This window comes from Amborella trichopoda, chromosome 6, assembly GCF_054954075.1.
Source record: "Amborella trichopoda isolate Santa Cruz 75 chromosome 6, AtrichopodaSantaCruz75HAP2 v2.0, whole genome shotgun sequence".
NCBI lineage: Eukaryota > Viridiplantae > Streptophyta > Magnoliopsida > Amborellales > Amborellaceae > Amborella > Amborella trichopoda.
In genome coordinates this window covers 43,031,097-43,050,429 of record NC_142341.1, presented here as the reverse complement: position 1 = coordinate 43,050,429, position 19,333 = coordinate 43,031,097, and the positions used below count along the sequence as shown (strand labels likewise).

At 33.6% G+C, this 19,333-nt stretch overlaps 1 pseudogene across 1 annotated transcript; it reads right to left on the bottom strand.

The window, feature by feature from the left end:
* Positions 1-1,364: 1,364 nt before the first annotated feature.
* LOC18438708 (cytochrome P450 71AP13-like) lies at positions 1,365-13,275 on the bottom strand (annotated as a pseudogene). The gene is made up of 2 exons (XR_016058618.1): positions 12,294-13,275; positions 1,365-2,311 (listed from the first exon to the last, which is right to left on the bottom strand). The product of XR_016058618.1 is annotated as a cytochrome P450 71AP13-like (transcript).
* Positions 13,276-19,333: the final 6,058 nt, after the last annotated feature.

The window sequence follows — 19,333 nt, the reverse complement described above, 5'->3', positions numbered from 1 at the left end:
AAATGCTATTACAAAGTATGAAATTATTGTTGTAAAGATTACTTTAGTCTTTATGTTTTTCAAAAGCACAAATGAAATTTATAAGTATTGAACATTCCAGTTTTAAAAATAATTTAATATCTTAAAAAAATTATGCAAAGTATTTTTAAATATTAAAACTTCATGGAAAAGCACTCTTTGAAAACTATTAAATTATTCAAGGATGAAATTCGAATTTGTTAAAAATTCAAGATTTAAAATTATGAAATATTTTAAAACCATTTTTATATGATTATATCATAATTAGAAAGGAAAGAAAGAAAAAATTGTAAAAGAAAATAATAATTAAGCAATTTTTTTAAATTTTTTTAAATTTTTTTAAAATTAATAATTAAAAAGAAAATTCATTTTAATTGTAAATTATTTTAAAATCATATAAATACAACAGCAAAGCATAAAGGCTCTTGCAATTAGTTAACTTTTTAAAATTTTATTAACACATCCTTTTTTCCCTTTTTTTTTGAAATAGGCTTTCTATATAAATAGATTTTCATTTCTGAATTTTATTTCATCCTTTACAAATCCCAAAAGAATAAGGATCTCACGCTATTTCTATCTTACTCTAAATAATTTTTTATAGTATTTAATTTTCTTATAAACCCAGAAATTGGAAAGTGATATAAATAGAAAACAAAATCTTAGATATCAATAAAATTGGAATATAGAGATCATACCTATTTAGGAACCACTACTCATCCACCCCTTAATTGTTGCTGAATATGGTATAGATAGATATCTTCTTCCTCTTTGTAGAATCCCCTTTTATTATTGCGACAAGTGCCCATCCATTAACTGTAACTTAAATGTAGACCAGTAAGATGCATCTTCTTCGTAGGTCTCCTTACAAAAACTATCTCATATTATGAGAAATAAATTTATAAAAATGTGATATTTACAAAAACTATGGTAATACTAAAGAATTTATAAAAAAAAATTGGGCATCTTTTTAAATAATCACCACAAGTGAAAATTGAAGAGAACATCCCTCAATGGATATGCAAGAATTGGGTTCAATATCGACGAATATATAAAGTTCAATTATGTAACACATATATAGCTAATCAAGGTTACTATAAAAATTGAATCAATCATTAAGGAGAAACAGTTAAAAGAAGTTAGGGCATTGTTTGTGAGCATGTGAAAGAGGATGAGATGGAAAGGGGTATTATTTCTGATTTGAAATCCATTTTTTTTTATCTATATATCTCGAGGTCAAGATGATCAATTTGAGAATTTTTCGACATCGAAACAACCAACCTTAATTTGATTGTTTGGAGCCTCAACCTTTGTATAACCTATTTCTAATAAATAATTTTACTTGAATAGAAGATTAGAAATGTATAGAACCATTTCAGTTATGTCATCTCTAAAACAAAGGGCAAATTGGAAGATTTGCATACAATCCTTTAAAGATGTTCAAAAGAACCACCAGGTTTTGGAGCCTTAAGGACCTACTTGAATATAGCAAACCTATTGGAGTAAATGAGAATATGCAACTGTCTTTCTCTCATTTCCCTCGCATATGTTGGTGTAATGGCATAACTCATTCTCTCACGCTAAGATCAAATAGGTATAAGCACATTTAAAAGCCTAAATTATATCTTTGTTCTCTTAACATCATATCATGAGATCTAAACCGGATCTCTCTTCCTCTTATCTCGGTTATTGCTTGGCTTGGATGCAATTGGAATGAGAAAGAGAGCAACCTTCTTCTCCAATACAAGGCCATATTCTTCAGTCATGTCTACATCAGCTCCTGTTGCTAACTTCCAGTCGAAACGGAGGAGAAGATTTGCCAAAACCAGCTCAAATGATACCATTGCAAAAGAAATACCGGGGCACCTTCTGCGACCTGCCCCAAAAGGAATAAACTCAAAATCAGTCCCTTTATAATCCACTGAACTATTCATGAATCTCTCTGGTTTGAACTCTTCAGAGTTTTTCCCCCAAGTTCCAGGGTCTCTTCCTATGGCCCATGCATTCACCATGACCCTTGTTCTAGCCGGTATTTCATAGCCATTGATGTTGCATTCCCCAAGTGATTCTCTTGGAAGCAATAAGGGAACCGGCGGGTGCAGTCGAAGAGTCTCCTTCACTACGCATTGCAAGTACTCAAGCTTGTGCAGGTCCCCCTCTTCGATTCTCTCTCTTCCATCAGCAACAAGCCTTACTTCGTTTTGGACTTCCTCCATGACTTTAGGGTTCCTCACTAGCTCGGTCATGCCCATTCAAGGGCAGTGGCAGTCGTCTCTGTCCCGGCAATGAACATGTCCTACAAATAATATGAACATTAAATGTTAAAATTGTTAAAGCGTGTTTTATAGAAATCATAGTAGTTTTTATTTTAATTTATTTTGAGTGATGTAGTGAGGCTGTATTTATAATTTTGGATAATAAGCAGTTACCGAACAACTAGGTGGTTAGTACTTATTGTAGTAAGTAGGTGGTTATTGTAGTAAATATGATCGTAAGACCATCTATTTAAGGAGAGGTATGTAATGGGAAATTTGGGTCACGTGTATTAAGGTTAATATTGTGTGTCAAGATTGTAATGCCTTTGTGTATCTCATTTTTTATCTTTGAATGCAAGTTTATCTTTCACCTCATCTTGATTATTTTTCTTCTATCTCTTTGGTTGTGAGTCTTGGGCTAGTGTGACATTGTAACATTAATTGAGAAGCGGATTGGTCCAGTATTGTGACATTCATCTTTTTCCACATAAAAGAGATAACAAGTCAATTCATTTTTCTAGGATTTAAGCAGGGGAATGGAGAGTCATAATTCAATGTTTTAAACTTCGGATAGAGGCTCGCTCTCACTCCAGGCCCGGGCCAAGAAACTCTGGCCGAGTACGAGTGGACTTGGCCGAGTATGATATAAAACATCAAAGGTTAAAGATAAAAATGTAAGAAATTTGCTAAAATACTTAAAGATCAGAGAAAAAAAAGAAAGGAAAGTCCATAAAATTTAAAAAATGTATATAAAAGATGGATGCTTGAAAATTTTGATTTATTCCTTAAAATATTAAAAAAATAAATCAATAAAAAATTAGATTATTTTCATAAAAATTCCCAATTACGATAAATTCCCAGCAATATTTAATTAAGATTTTTTTTTTTTCAAAAATTAGGCACTTTTAATCATTTCAAAAAAGGGCCTTTGTTGGCGACTAAACTTGCCATGGCCATACGCCAAGTGGATTGTGAGGAGTCCTAAAACAAGTTACCTTGTGGCTTTCATCACCCTTACCGCCAAGTCAAGAGCCCCATTCTCAATTGATCAGTTATTGATGTGCCTAAAAAGAGAAGTGTTTTAAGTTATGCAGATCATTTATCCCTGGAGACACACTGTTTTATGCAGGGTTCTTAGACTCGGCCAAGTAGCCCGAGTCAATAGTACAAGTCTTTTATGCATGGTTCATACCCATTGAATGAGCATGACTCGGTAGAATTTTTCACGGCCAAATCAGTAAGACTCGCCAGATTATGCAATTTTCCGGTAGAAGTCTCGGTTTTCATAAAATGGAAAGTTTATTGAACAGAAAATCGAAATTTTGGACTGATTATTGAAAACCTTTATGTGTTTTGACAATAATCTAATCTATATGATATGATTTGGGTTCATAAAAAGCCAAATCAAACAAGTTTTCATCAGAAATTTATTGGCTTTAGGGTTTTTGTGTGAATTTCTTTTTTTTTCCAAACCTCTCTGTTCTCTCTCATTTCTGTGCCAAATCGGATGAGGTCCACGATTTTGTTTTGTCATTATCAAATGATTTCATGTATCAAAGAGGTATCGATAAACTGTCAAAAAAATCATCAAATCTATTATTTCTCTCTAATTAATCAACTTTTTTTTTTAAGTTAATTCTGAAGCATTTGAAATCATCTTCAAAATCCCTCTACAGATCCGTGGTTTTTTTTGCTCTAATATTGACTGATTTTGCGCATCAAAGAGGTAATATTGATAATTTGTAAAAAAAATGTCAAATCTATTATTTCTCTTTGATTACTCAACAAATTTTTTTCTTTTTCTTTAAAGTTTTTTTTTATGCTTTTGAAATTATCTTCAAAAGCCCTCTACAAATCCTTGGTTTTATTCCTCCTGTATCAATTGATTTCCTGCATCAAAGAGGTAGTATAAATGAACTATCAAAACATTGCAAAATCTATTATTTGTCTCTAATTTCACAACAATAATGTCATTATTAGTTTTTTTTAAGATATTGAAATAACTTGAAAACCCCTATATTGGTTTGCGTTATTTTGCTCCAGATAGATTGATTTCATGCATCATAGAGATAATATAAATGAATTGTAAAAGTTCTACTAAATATATTGTTTCCCCCGAATTACTCAACAATGTTTTTTGAGTTTTTATTTGTTTCGAATCTATTGATATTAGCTTCAAAAGAGCTCTATAGATTTGTCCTTTTTGTTGCTCAAATATCAATTGATTTCGTGCATCAAAGTGGTAATACCGATGAATTGCCAAAAAATTGCAAAATCTATTATTTATCTCTAATTTCTCAACGATAATTTTATGATTATTATTATTTTTTAAGATATCAAAATAAACTTCAAATCTCCTATATTGGTTTGCATATTTTTGCTCCAATATCTATTGATTTAGTGCATCATAGAGATAATACAAACCTAAATTTTTAACCCAAAGTGACATAGGCATTGTTTTGGAAGCAACTAGAACATAAACTTTGCAGTATACATTTTTCTTGATATAATTTTCAGCTTTAACAATCTAAGAGATAACAAGGGAGGATCTATTTTAGCATTATGGGGATAAGCTCGATGGTAAGGGGAATGGGTGGGTTCGGTGTAATTTTTGTGGAAAGAGATGACTGACAGCATTAATCGCCTGAAACATCATCTTGTTGGAATTCAAGGTAATGCAAAGTCATGTGGCAAGGTGCTTGTGGTTGTTAAAGAAGAGATTCAAAAGGCAATGGAGATTGCCAAAGGGAAAAATGTACAGAGAGATGATAGTTGATGATGTAGGGAGGGGATTTTATCAACCCACTTCCCCTGACGAGGAGGAGGAGTTTGATGCTCAGATGGAGCAGGCTAGGCAGAGGCTAGTCTAGCAGAGTATCACGATAGGTAGATACAAATCGACATGATGTTTGCTAGATGGGTAGGAGTTTCTAGTTCTGACGCTCCAGAGCCTATAGTATATCTGAGTCTCTAGTTTTGAGATGATCTCTTTCGTCACGGCCTGCTACTACTGACCAACCATATATGTCACACCCCAAGAATTTACAATACTGATATTCCTGAGATGTGGCAGTCAAAACATATATATACATCTCTTTTTAGGACAAATTTACAATGACGAATTTTTAAAAAGTAACAAAAGAAAGTTTAAGCACAACTTCAATATCTTCCCAAAGTTGATCTTGACGAAAACACAAATGAAACCGCAGTTATCCTGAAAAATATTTACCATAGTTTGATGAGTTTGGCTACTCAGTAAGTGATCATCATAATCCTAAAAATAATCATGGTTGAAAGATATCAATATTTTCCAAAATGAGATCTATTAACAGAAATGCATCAATAGTTTCACTTTCAATAAATGCACAATTAAGTAAAATCCGTGCAATTGAAATGCTTATAACACTTTTAACGGCAGTACATAATTCAAAGGATTTCACAAAATACCCTACTGGCGTCCCAAGTAGGTCACCTATATACCCCATCAACATCTTGATGGGTCCACTTAATCCCTATCGGCGTCCCAGATAGGTCCACTTAATCCCTGCAGGTCCACTTATACCTCACCGGCGTACCGGATGAGTCCACTTAATCCCTACCGGCGTCCCAAATAGGTCCACTTATACCTCACCGGCGAACCGGATGAGTCCACTTGCATACTTAAATTATTTCTAAATCTCTTTAAACATTCAAAAGCAGCAATATCATATACTCAACATATCACTGAAACCATTAATATGAATTTCACTTGAACCATTAATAACAGTCACTCTCTATAATATTTCAAAAATAACCAATCAAATATTTTGGGCTCAAATTTAGAAAGGTAGCAGTTTGTAAAGCCATTCTAGCATAATTGCCAATTTAATATGTATAGAAAAACTCTTATAAAAATTCAAGAATACGGAATTATCACAATATATGGAATATCAGTTCACAAATAAACATTTCACAACAATACTATAATCAATTGCAAAAATGTCAATTTTTAAATAATAAAGATCCTCGACGGAAATATCACTATTTATTAAAAACAGACTATTTTTCAGGAAGACGATGTCACTTACACACAAAACTTATAAAATAAAGATCCTGAACGGAAATATCATTATTTATTAAAAACAGACTATTTTTCAGAAAGACGATGTCACTTACACACAAAACTGATAAAATAAAGATCCTAGACGGAAATATCACTATTTATTAAAAATAGACTATTTTTCAGAAAGACGATGTCACTTACACACAAAACTTATAAAATAAAGATCCTGGACGAAAATATCACTATTTATTAAAAATAGACTATTTTTCAGGAAGACGATGTCACTTACACACAAAACTTATAAAATAAAGATCCTGGACGGAAATATCACTATTTATTAAAAATAGACTATTTTTCAGGAAGACGATGTCACTTACACACAAAACTTATAAAATAAAGATCCTGAACGGAAATATCATTATTTATTAAAAACAGACTATTTTTCAGAAAGACGATGTCACTTACACACAAAACTGATAAAATAAAGATCCTAGACGGAAATATCACTATTTATTAAAAATAGACTATTTTTCAGAAAGACGATGTCACTTACACACAAAACTGATAAAATAAATATCCTAGACGAAAATATCACTATTTATTAAAAATAGACTATTTTTCAGAAAGACGATGTCACTTACCCACAATTATTTGAGAGGATGCTTCCGATAAAAAATTCGGTTCGAGAGGGGAGTTCACTGTGTTTCGACCAGAGAGAGAGATCTCAAAATTTTGTTTTAGGGTGGGAGTGCTCACATCCCCTATTTAAATTCTTATAACGTATTATTATATTGTTTTATTACGCTCTACCTCATACCTGAGGTGTCGCGTTAAAAGCAGACTTTTATCGTACGAAAACCACGTCCGCTAAAGGACGTTGCCAGCTGCAAGCAGCAGGAGGCAAAAGCTGGCAAAAGGAAAAAGTAAAGGCAAAGGCAAATCTTTTGAAAATAGTGATGGTCCTCAAGGACCATCATATTCAAACAGAACATCACCTATTTAAAAGCATATTTTATCCTTTTTTTTTTTTTTTTTTTTTTTTTTGAAATTTTAGGATTGTTACAATATACTACCTACCGACCCATCTTATTCCTGACCCTCAATCATACATCGACCCCAACACCTGATCTGAGCCCTCTAGACTTGACCCCCATGTACCTCAATATCCTCAAAAGAAACTTAAATCTCTCGTAGGGGAAAAAATGGCCAAAACTATGAGAAAGACAATTGCAAGATTTTTTTATCATACCGCCACCCCCATTTATAGTAGCTAAATCCCCATATTTTCGACTCATGGTGCATGATATAGCTGATGTTGGGATAGGAGCTGGACCCCCTAAGGCACATGAGCTTACAAAGAAATTCCTTGATGATGAGATTACCCTAATACAATCGCACGTTAAATAATTGAAAATGACATAGGATAATATTGGGGTCACGCTTATGTCAAATGACTGGAAGGATAGATGAATGAGGCATATAGTGAATTTTTTAATATGTTATACCAAGGGTATTTTTTCCCACTCTAGTATAGATCATTCACATAAGAGGAGGATAGGCAGATTATTATTCATTGAATTCGAGAAAGTTGTAGAAGATATTAGGGAAGACAAAGTGGTTCAGTTAATCATAGATAATCACAAAAGCCATATCAAGGCAGTGGAATTCTTTTTGATAAATAGATTGCTTTTAGTTTGGACCCCGGGCGTTGGCCACTCCATAGATCTAATACTATAGTACATTAATGAAATAAACGTGGTGAAGATAACCACATTTATATACAACCACTCTTATATTCTTGCATGAATGAGAACGTATTGTGATGGAGATCTTGTCAGACCTGCCATCACAAGGTTTATCACGTCATACTTAACAATAAATCGATCTTGAAGCAACAAAAGGGATTGAGAGAGTTGGGGGATATCAACAGAGTGGGCTGAGTCAAATGAAGGAATGACTGAGGCTGGAATGGATGTACATAAGATTATCAGTAGCTGTCGATGCTAGGCTAGATGCAACGGGGTCGTTTGGGCGACAACACCACTAGTGCTGGTACTGATTGTGGTTGATCCCGACCGGAGGCCAACCATGGGATTACTCTATGAGGCACTGGACTGAGCAAAACAAGCTCTTAGGGATAATTGTTAATTTTATGAAAAGGCTTGGGAGATTATCGACTTTAGGTGGGTCACATTTTTGCATCACCATATACATGCAGCAAGTAATTCTAATTTTAAATTTCTATTTCATAATTTATTGCAGATTTCTTATTCTTATTGGGATATCTATGTTTATACTTACACTATGTTCATGCTTCTTCTTTAACCCGGATTATCATTATAGATCGAGTCAAAGCAATCACCAAGAAATCATGATAGGTGTGATCATGATAGGTGTGAGGTACATTATTGAACCATTTGAGCCTGATGAAGAGTCCCAAATTAATGCGTTGAAAGATGTAAGTTTTAGTCGATATGTTTTAATTGTTACGCAACAATGTAGTTTCTTATGCGCTACTTCTATTACCGATGTTGAATTTTTGTCTTTTAGGGTGTGTTTGACACATGGAGTTTTTGGGAGTGGAAAGGACTCTCCCACAAATTATGGAAGACTGCTATTCCATCATTTTTTATGGAAGATAGGTCTTCCAAAAATGAACCCATTGTAACACTAAAAAAAAGTTGCATGGAAGGTTGCCCTTTCGCTTTACAGCTTCCACACCGTAATATCACACGTGGAGTGGAAGGGACTCTCCCACAAATTATGGAAGATTGCTATTCCATCATTTTTTATGGAAGATAGGTCTTCCAAAAATGAACCCATTGTAACACTAAAACAAAGCTGCATGGAAGGTTGCCCTTCCACTTTACAGCTTCCACACCGTAATATCACACATGGAAGTGGGACATTTAACTCCCACTTCCAAAAACTTCGACTTATCAAACACGCCCTTAGCTTCCTATGTATACAGATACACAAGGAGAATTTGGTACTACCATGGCTATAATGACGAGAAGCACATTAGATCCAGGTTAGTTAACAAATTCCATGAATTACTATTTTCTAATATAACTAGTCATGGAATAATTGTATTTCTTATTTTAGTTATCAATTGATTAATATTCTAACTTATTTCATGACAGCTACATAGTGGGATTTATATGCACTCCAAACCCCACATCTGAAAAGGATCGCAATCATCTGGATATGGGAAAAGGTGGAGCACGGTTCAATGGATTCATACCCTAAGAAGGAACATGTCGAAAACTGAGAGGCTGCATCAGGTTTATGTGCACTATAATCTTAATCTAGGGCAGAAGATGCTAGAAGGGAATCTATAAGTTACGACTCAATTAACCTAAACTATATATTTCAAGAGGACCTCATAGAGGAATGGGTAGTAGAGAAGGAGCAACGGGAGGGGCAGCCACCGATAGTGAACATGGACCATTTAGAAGTACAAGTTCAAGATTTAGAAGATGATGTGGCAGCCTTGGGGAACATCCAGGTGGACATGCAGGAGAGAGAGGTGGGTGGGGGGGGGGAAGGCTATGGGACCCACCACTGAGGAGGAGGATCAAGGTGGTCGGCATGCATATGCGATAGAGAGATGTAGTTATCGAGATTGTAGCCCATTTGGTGAGCGCTGCAGCAAGCATTTGTGCCACCGTCGTAGCAAACAACATAGTCAATATGCTAAGGAGCAAGGCAATGTCGGTGAAGAAGACAATCCAACTGGGAGGGAACGTGAGGGCTAAACGAGTCTTAGGAAATATAGCTTAGGGAACAATTTATCAAATGTTCCAGATTGGCAGGGTGGTACAGCCAGGATAGGGACGGCTCCCTCATTGTCATAGATTTTTTGTCGAGGTCCCCCACTTTGATAGCGAGACCCAAGCAGAGCCTTAACTCCATTGTCACTCATTTTTTCCTAGTGCTTTTTTTTTGTTTTGATTTACTGAAAAAGATGCATGTTAGATGTAATTTTTGTCGTGGAAACATATTTATTTAGTGAACAAGATAAATTATTAAAATTAGTTATATTTAATTAATTCCAAAAGTAAATGTTATTTTTGCTAGAGTGCGCATGCATTTTTCATCACTTCGATGACTTTTAGACCTCATAAGATGTAAGATTTTTTTATTTTTTATTTTATTAATTTTTTTATTTTTTTAAGACTTGTAAAAAAAACCTCCAAAAAAGTAGCAATTATGAAAAAAATAAGAGGTCCTTTTTTTAGAATTCACAAGATATAAGATATGTTTTTTTTTTTTTTTTTTTTAAGTTATGATAAAAGGAGTTCCAAAAAAAATGTACTCCCCCCACCACCCAGTCGAACTCAAGACCTCGTGTAGCCTCACAAGACATAAGAGTTTATATATATATATATATATACAACAAAAAGCTCCAAAATAAATCCAAGCCATTAAGAAAAATATATTTTTTAATAGAGTTATAAAAATAAAAACTTCAAAATAAATCCAAACCATTAAGAAAAATAGTAAAAAAATATAGCATCCATGGAATGGAACTCACTGCCTGTTTACATTTAAACGACAAAAGCACTAACCAACATGCCACACATAATTATAATAATAAAGGTGGACCCTATATTTTTGCTCTATGAAAAAAATAAAAAAAGGCAAAAGCACTAACCAACATGCCACACATAAATATAATAGCAAAGGCAGACCATATATTATTTAGAGAAAGTATAGAATGAGACCATTTACCTTTAGTACATGGTAGTCACATTAATCTTGACCATTAAATTTGAAATTGAGTGGTTGCAATTATTACAATTAACTAAACTCAAACTTCAAAAGAAATTTTCTCGAACTTTGTGACACATCCAAGCTATCAAATTTCACATCGGTTGGTTGTAAGTAATTATGACCACTTTGTATTAAAGGTAACTGGTATCATTATTTACAATCCCTATTATTTATAGCGTAAACTTTATTTGCTCTATGGAAAAAAAAGGAAAATGTTTCTATAGAACCCCACCCATTTATTAAGTATATGTGACCCCTGATCTCAGCTATTAGATCTGAGTAGATGGTTGAGATGGCTTGAGTCACAATGTCACAAGTTAGCTCTTAACCGTCAGATCTTGATTGGACGGCTCATAATTTTTTATTTTTAATTGTGATTCTATAAATCATTTTAAATCAAAATTTGGGGCATGCAGATATCTGACAATACGTGATAAAAATAAATAAAAAATTATTTTCAGTGATAAACAACTACCAGAATACCCCTAAAAATCGCAAGGGTATTTTGGTCATTTATTTTTATGGGAAATATTTATTTTTTATTTTTTCCATGTTTGGAATGCCTAAAATTTTATCCAAAAATGAATTGAAAAAAAAATTGAAGAATAAAACAATATTAGGCATCATATTGTGGTACGTTCAATCATAACTGTTCAATTCAAATCGAACGGCTAAGTAGTGGGTTATGTATAACTTATATGTTGTTGGGTGACATAGGTATGAACAATCATAACCGTTCAATTCAGATTGAACAGCTAAGTAGTTGTCATATATAACTTATATGTTGCAGGGGTTAAATAGAAAGTTTCCCCTAAAAAAAAAAAAAAAAAGTTTGAAATTGGATCCCACAACCTATTGCGATTAAATAACCAACGCGGCAAGCTTAAAATTGCCGCTCATTACATATATAAAATATTTTTATCGTGATTTTGTGTAAAAAACAATTGAGCTCGACTTGGGCGACTTACTCAAAATCGCATGAGAAAATCGCCTCAGGCAGTGCCAAAGTACCTTAGTCGAGTTGATTTTCTAAACGTTGGTTTTGACATCAATAGGTTCGTCAATTTAATTTCATCGATGTTATACTGCCTATTGATTTATCCCTTCAACGAGTTTGAGTTTATTGTTTCAAATTCCCACCACCAAACTGTTCTGTTAGATATCTGAAAGAGAGAGAGAGAAAGGGAGGGAGAGAGAGAGCTTGCCGTGAGGACTGCCTTGAGATTTTGATCTGAAAGAGGAAGATCCAAAGAGGCATCCTTCTGGAGTTGGAGCAGAACATCCACCAGGTCCCTTTGATTCTGAGTCTCAGCAGTTCCCCCACGATGGTCCTCCAGCACATGCTCCAAAAATTCATCAATCTCTTCAAAAGCTCTCCTCATTCTCCTCCTGAGGCCCGAAACAAGATCTAGCCACTCTACACTGGGAAACAAGTCCCCGAAGTTGAATCCCCCCAATAGCACTGTCCGCTCCCTGAACAGACGCTCTACCTCACTCGGCCCGCCCTCGTCATATCGGCGCCCAAATGCAACCCGGCAAATCACGTCAATTGTATGAGAGAGGAAGAGCTTATTCAAATCTATTGCACCCTCTGAGCTCTCGACTGCCCTCACCAATCTCCCAACCTCTTCTTCTCTTACTGCACTGAACGACTCGACGCGCTTGACACTGAGCAACTCCTGCACACAGATCTTGCGTATGGTTCTCCAATAAGCCCCAGCGGGTGCAAAGGCAATATCGGTGCAGTTATAGAGGAGGTGATTCCCTGTGGTGAGAGATGGCCTGCTGGCGAAATTGTAATCATGGGTTTTCATGAGCGCTTCGGCCATGGATCGAGAGGAGACCACGAGGGTTGGGATCTGACCCAATTTGAGGTACATGAGTGAGCCATGCTTTAGGGCAAGGTCTCTCAGGGCGCGGTGCGGGTGGTTCGTTAGCTGGTGTAAGTTTCCCACTATTGGGAGCTTAGGGGGACCTGGAGGAAGCTTGGGGCTCGATGGTTTCTTCTTCATGGCCGTGAGGCAGAAGAGGGAGAGGAGTATGAATAAGAGTGCCAGACAGAAGGGCATCGAGAGGGAAGATGGCTCCATTGAGGGGAGCAGAGAGGAGACAAGAGGATTGGGATTCAAGAATGCTTATATTTACTTCAGCTCCATGTTATATATACCGGCTTCGACAGGTGCTCGGGCCCTTGCTAGGGTTGTCCCTAGTTGGACTGGATCTTAAATAAAATTTAAAATTTTGTTTTTAAATTATAAAATTTAAAAGAAAATAACCAATGTATTTCTAATATTTTTATTTTTATTTTCTATCATTTTTTTCAAAGATTCAAAAGCCATAAATACCTATTTTATATCTTTCTATCTTTTTTAAATAAAAAATAAAAAAACCCTCCTGTCACAAACTTATTTTTTTATTTTTTTGATATTTTTAACCCGTTATGTTAAATATTACTTTGCATAGACTTTTTTTATTTTTAAATATTTTTATATTTATTATTTTTAATAATTTTTAAGTGCTGAAGTACTCGGCCGTTGTCGGCTGAGTTATTTGGACTCGGGCAAGTAGTAGACTCGAATCGAGGCTTTCAGAAATGCCGATGGCTCACGGACAGACACGTTGGTATTTCGTCCACCATTTAAAATGGTAAAACGTGGGAATTTAATCGAAATCCTGATATTTTATGTTGAGGCTAGAAGTGGAACAGTATTGATTCTTTAGAAGAAGGAAAAAGTTAGAAATAGAGGTGCGCCTCGTAAATCTCTTGAAAAAAGTTGTTTTTCATGTTCAAAAATTACATAGATATATATATATATATATAGGAAAATGATCCAATGAGACCCTCTCACATCCATTTGTATAAAACTTCAAATGATCACTATTAAATTTGATATAGATCTCTAAAAAAGTTATCACATAAGTATGGGATTTAACTATTTTGGAGATCCGTGCCAAACTTAACAGTAATCCTTAGGGTCCTAGGGGTATGGGAGGGTCTCATAAGATCATTACTCATATATATATATATATATATATATATATATATATATATATAAATATATATGGAATATACACGAAAATAAACAGTGATTTCGCCTATGTTCATCGCCGTCCAAAGTTCATCGCATGGCCACGATTGCCCAGTAGTATTTCAATTTTCATTTTTTTTTTCTATAAATTGGAATCCTCTGAAATTTGGAACGTGTGTACATATTAGTGAGGTGCACATAATAAAAATATGAAACAAATATTTTGTAAAATATAAATTGATTAAAATACCCCTATAATTTTTCATGGGTATTTTGATCAATTTATATTCTATAAATTATTTTTTTATATTTTATTACATTCTCCGATTTTTTATGAACACACGCCCCAAATTTTAGATCATTCCGATTTATAAAAAAAATGAAAATTGAAACAGTACTGGACAACGATGACCGTATGATGAACTTTGGGCAGTGATAAACATAAGCGAAATCACTGTTCATTTTCATCTATAGGCGTTGCGTATTATGAACTTTGGGCAGTGATAAACATAAGCGAAATCACTGTTCATTTTCATCTATAGGCGTTGCGTATTATATATATATATATTAATGATCATGTGAGACCCTCCCACACCCCTGTGTGTAGGACTTCAAATGATCACCATTAAATTTGACATAGATCTCTAGAAAAGTTAAGTGCCACACCCATGTGATAATTTTTTTAGAGATCTATATCAAATTTAATGGTGATCTTTTGGGATCCTACACACAAGAGTATGGGGGGGTCTCATAGGGTCATTACTTTTATATATATATATATATATATATGAGATAATCTAAACTTCACAACCCTTCAGATTACAAAGGTTCAAGATAAAGAGAGTTGTGAATGGTAGATTTATTAATTTTGTATTATATAAGAAATTCCAAAATGTCATTGTACTTTTGTAAAAATTTCAAATTTGTCACTGCTTGATGATAAAGTTACTTATTAAAATATATTTTGAAACAAAAAGTAATGGTTATTTTTATAAATACACCCATCACAACCCCTTCGAACTTGAACTTTTGTATTTTGATGGGTTGTTAACTCTAGAAAAATTATATATATATATATATATAAAAGAATAATCTAAATTTCACAACCCTTCAAATTACAAAGGTTCAAGATAGAGAGAGTTGTGAATGGTGGATTTATTAATTTTGTAGTCTTTTTTTTTAAAACAGGTACTTTTGTAGGGCAATTTTGTAAATATTATTACAAAACAAATGGTACTTTTGTCACCTCTATAAAGGTTAAAGTTGAAATTTTAAGTAAAATACATTAACACTCTCCGAATAAAGTTTCAGGTTACTAATTTTCAAAATGCCATTGTATTTTTATGAAAATTTCAAATTTTCCTTTATTTAATGATAAGGTTATCTATTTAAATAATTTTTTAATAAAAAAGTAATGATTGTTTTGATAAATACATCCATCACAACTCTTGCTAACTTGAACTTTTATATTTTAAGGGGTTGTTAACTCTAGACAAACCCATATATATATACATATATATATATAAAAAGATTTTGAGTCCTAAAAATAGTGTATCGACATTATTTAGACCGTTAATTTTCAATATTTTCATATGTTTATTGATCTATTAGATTTTAACTATTTTTTAAATTTAAAATTGTATAATTAGATATGAAAATAGATTTTCAGATAATTTAAAAAAAAAAATTTGTGTTATGACAAGATTTGGAGGTGCGCCTTAATTGATTATTTTAAATTGCATCCTTGTAGAAACCACACCCTCCGAAGAAACATCTAACAGTTTTTAAAGAGGAAGTCAAATGTGTGACGTCTTTAGCTTGTGGACACGGGTGCAAAAATCATAAACACATGTATCCGTGTTACATGCTCAATTTCACGGTTAATGCTAAAAGTTAAAAAAAAAAAAAAAAAAAGTTGGACACTTTGTGATGCAAAAATAAGTTCATATTGGAGTTAGAATCCAGCTTACCTGCCGCCGAGAAATAGGTATGGCCATAGCTAGGAAGTCGGGGAGTATTAATATACGGTTCACCATAAAATCTGAAATAAATCGGAATTATTTAAAAACGTCAGGTGAAAAAATCGTCTCAAAAATACAGATCAGCATAAATACTTTTGGTAAAAGTATAGTTAATATATCGGATTAGGCTAAAAAAATCGAAGTTAAAAAAATGGAGAAGTTTAAAAATTTTGAAATTTTAAAATTCTAAAAATAAAACTATTGCAAAGTCATGAACAACTAATTCATCCATATAAACTTTATTAAATTAAGATAATTAAGTCAATTAATTTAGATGTCTCATGTATCATTATTTTTATCCTATCAGCCAAAATTAAATATAAAATTTACTAGAAAAATTTGAAATCAAAGATAAGGCATGGTTAAAGAATCACACCATAAATTTCTCATTAAATGCTTTAAGCTGACTATAGTAAACAAAAAGGGAAAATATCTCCTTATCCCTTATTTTTAACTTCCATATCTCATGAGATCCAATAATTGAAAATATTACTTGTAAGCAAAATGTCTCCATCGTTTTTATATTACAATCCCCTAGATCCCTTTGACCATAAATTTTTGATTCAAACAAATACTAAAATGATACCCTATTCAAGCTCTATCTCTCTCTCTAAAACTCCATCTCTCTCTCTTCGCTTCTGGATGAGTTTATAAGCCAAGGGGTTTAGCTTGAGCTCGAACATGAGCGCTCTTTCTTATGTGTGAGAAAGAGATGGAGTTTTAGAGTGAGAGATATAGAGTTTAGGTTTTAGAGAGAGAGAGTTTTAGAGAGAGAGAGACGATGATGTGAGAGAGAGATGAAGTTTAGGTTTTAGAGAGAATGGAGTTTTGAGAGAGAGACGATGATGTGAGAGAGAGATATAAAGTCATTTCATAAGTTGTTGAGGTCAATAATACATAGTCAAAATATGTTTAGGGGGTTGAAAGATAAAAATGATAGTCATTTTGCTTACAAATAATATTTTCAATTTTTGGGTCTAATGAGATATAGAAGTTAAAAATAAGGGATAATAAGATATTTTTTCCAAAAAAAAAAACAACAAATTCGGAGAGTCTAGAGAGAGAACATGAGGGGCAAGAGATGTTGCACTTTAGAGAGAGAGGTGGTAAAGATAGAAATTATATGAAATAAGAAAAAGGTATGAAAATAAAAGCTACATGAAATAGGAAAAATTTATGAAAATAGAAGTTATATAAAATAGGAAAAAGGTATTCATCTTTCAAAAAAAGAAAAAATGTATGAAAATAGAAGTTACATCAAATAAGAAAAGTGTATGAAAATAGAAGTTACATAAAATAGAAAAAAAGTATAAAAATAGAAATTACATAAAATAGAAAAAAAAAGTATTAATCTTTCAAAAAAGAAAAAGTATACAGACAAAAAAGGAAACAAAGAAAATTGAACCGAGTTAAAAGCTTTTAGAATAACGCGTTTTAAAGCTTTTTCATGAAAAAAAAACACGTTTTTGACGAGTTATTGAAAAGTGCGCAGTTTAAAATATTTTTCTAAAAAACTCTAATTTTTTTGAAAAAGTCGCGTTTAAAACAACGACTTGCTAACTATGAGTGTGACTGAGACTGGCAATTGGCCAAGCAACCTTGTTAAAAAAGTAGAGCCTAGGCCACAAATTGCAGCTTAGAGCTGGGTTAGAGCCAATGCTGGCTATTTTTGGCCAGTCTAAGCCCTCTTTTTTTTTTTTTTGTTCTTTTATTTTTTTTTCATTTATTTTAGGCCCAGAATGGCCAAGGTCATGGCGGGCCCGACATGGGTGTTGGCCCATTGCCACCCTCAGGTATGGTATACTACTTTATTATTTTTCATAAGCACTTTATTTTTGTATCTTTTACTATTGCTTATAGACACTTAGTATGTAGGAATCTTTTATGGTTTTTCTTGGAGGTTTCGATGAAGGGGACCCAAGCGGTCCGATGTTAGAATCCTTGGACTGATCTTTTTAATTTTTTTTTTTAAGAAGAAATAATGGTTCGATGATAGGGACGTTGGATCACCGCTTAGACCGAGCAGCTCAGTTTTAGCCTTGGATCGCTCCTTCTTTTTTTGAAAAAAGGGCAGTGCGAAAATAGGAACCTGGACTGCTATTGTCTCAAATCTCAATTATTCTGGTTCAGCGAGTGCTTCTTTGAGGAAATAGGTGGACTTGACATGGCGACAATCTTGGGGAGAAAAGTTAGCATAAGCAGAAGGGTGGACATCGACCAAAGTCAAGGACTGTTCAAATTAGAGGTGATACAGATGAGGTGATTAAAGGAGTTGGTGGGAGCTCCATTGAACATGTTGGGGCCACTCTTAGCAAGCCTCGAGTGCGAGCTTGGGCCTCTCTCTCTCTCTCTCTCTCTCTCTCTCTCTCTCTCTTAGCACTTGCCATGCCTCTTAATAATATATTATGAGATGTAGGGAGCTTCAATAGAACTGATTTTGGTGAGTGATTGAAGTTGCAATAACAAAAATCCAGAAGAGAAAAGAAATAGGTGAATACAACATATACATGGTTCGACACTGGTGTTTACATCCATAGCGGAGAAAACAATATTACATTTATAGGGATTACTCTCATTTACAATTTTTATCTTTAGAAAATAAATCTCATTACAATTGTAACTCACAAAATAAGAAACTCAATATCTTGTAATCCACAAGATAGGAAACTAAATTCTTACTGTTATATCCATCAACACTCCCCTTCAAGTTAGTGTGTAGATATTCAAAGAGCCCAACTTGGACAATATATGATGGAACTTTGTCTTTGCAATAGCTTTGGTAAACATGTCTGCAAGTTTGTTTCACTTTGAACATAAGGAGTACTAATAACTTTTTATTGAACATTTTCTCTCACAAAGTGAGAATTAACTTCTATATGCATAGTTCTTTCATGAAAAACTGGATTGGAGGCTATATACATAGCTGCTTGATTTCACAGAACTTCCCATTGGATTGACTATTGGGAATCCCATACCTCAAAGTAGTGATTTTAGCCATATCAATTCACTTATAGTTGAAGTCATAACTTTGTATTTGGCATCTGCACTCGATCGACAACTACATTTTGTTTTTTGCTTTTATCAGCTATTGAGTTTCCTCCGACCAATGTACAATAGCTAATAGTTAGACTACCTGCCTAGTCAGTATCAGACTAACTAATGATATTAGTGTAACTATTTGGTTTCATCCAAATA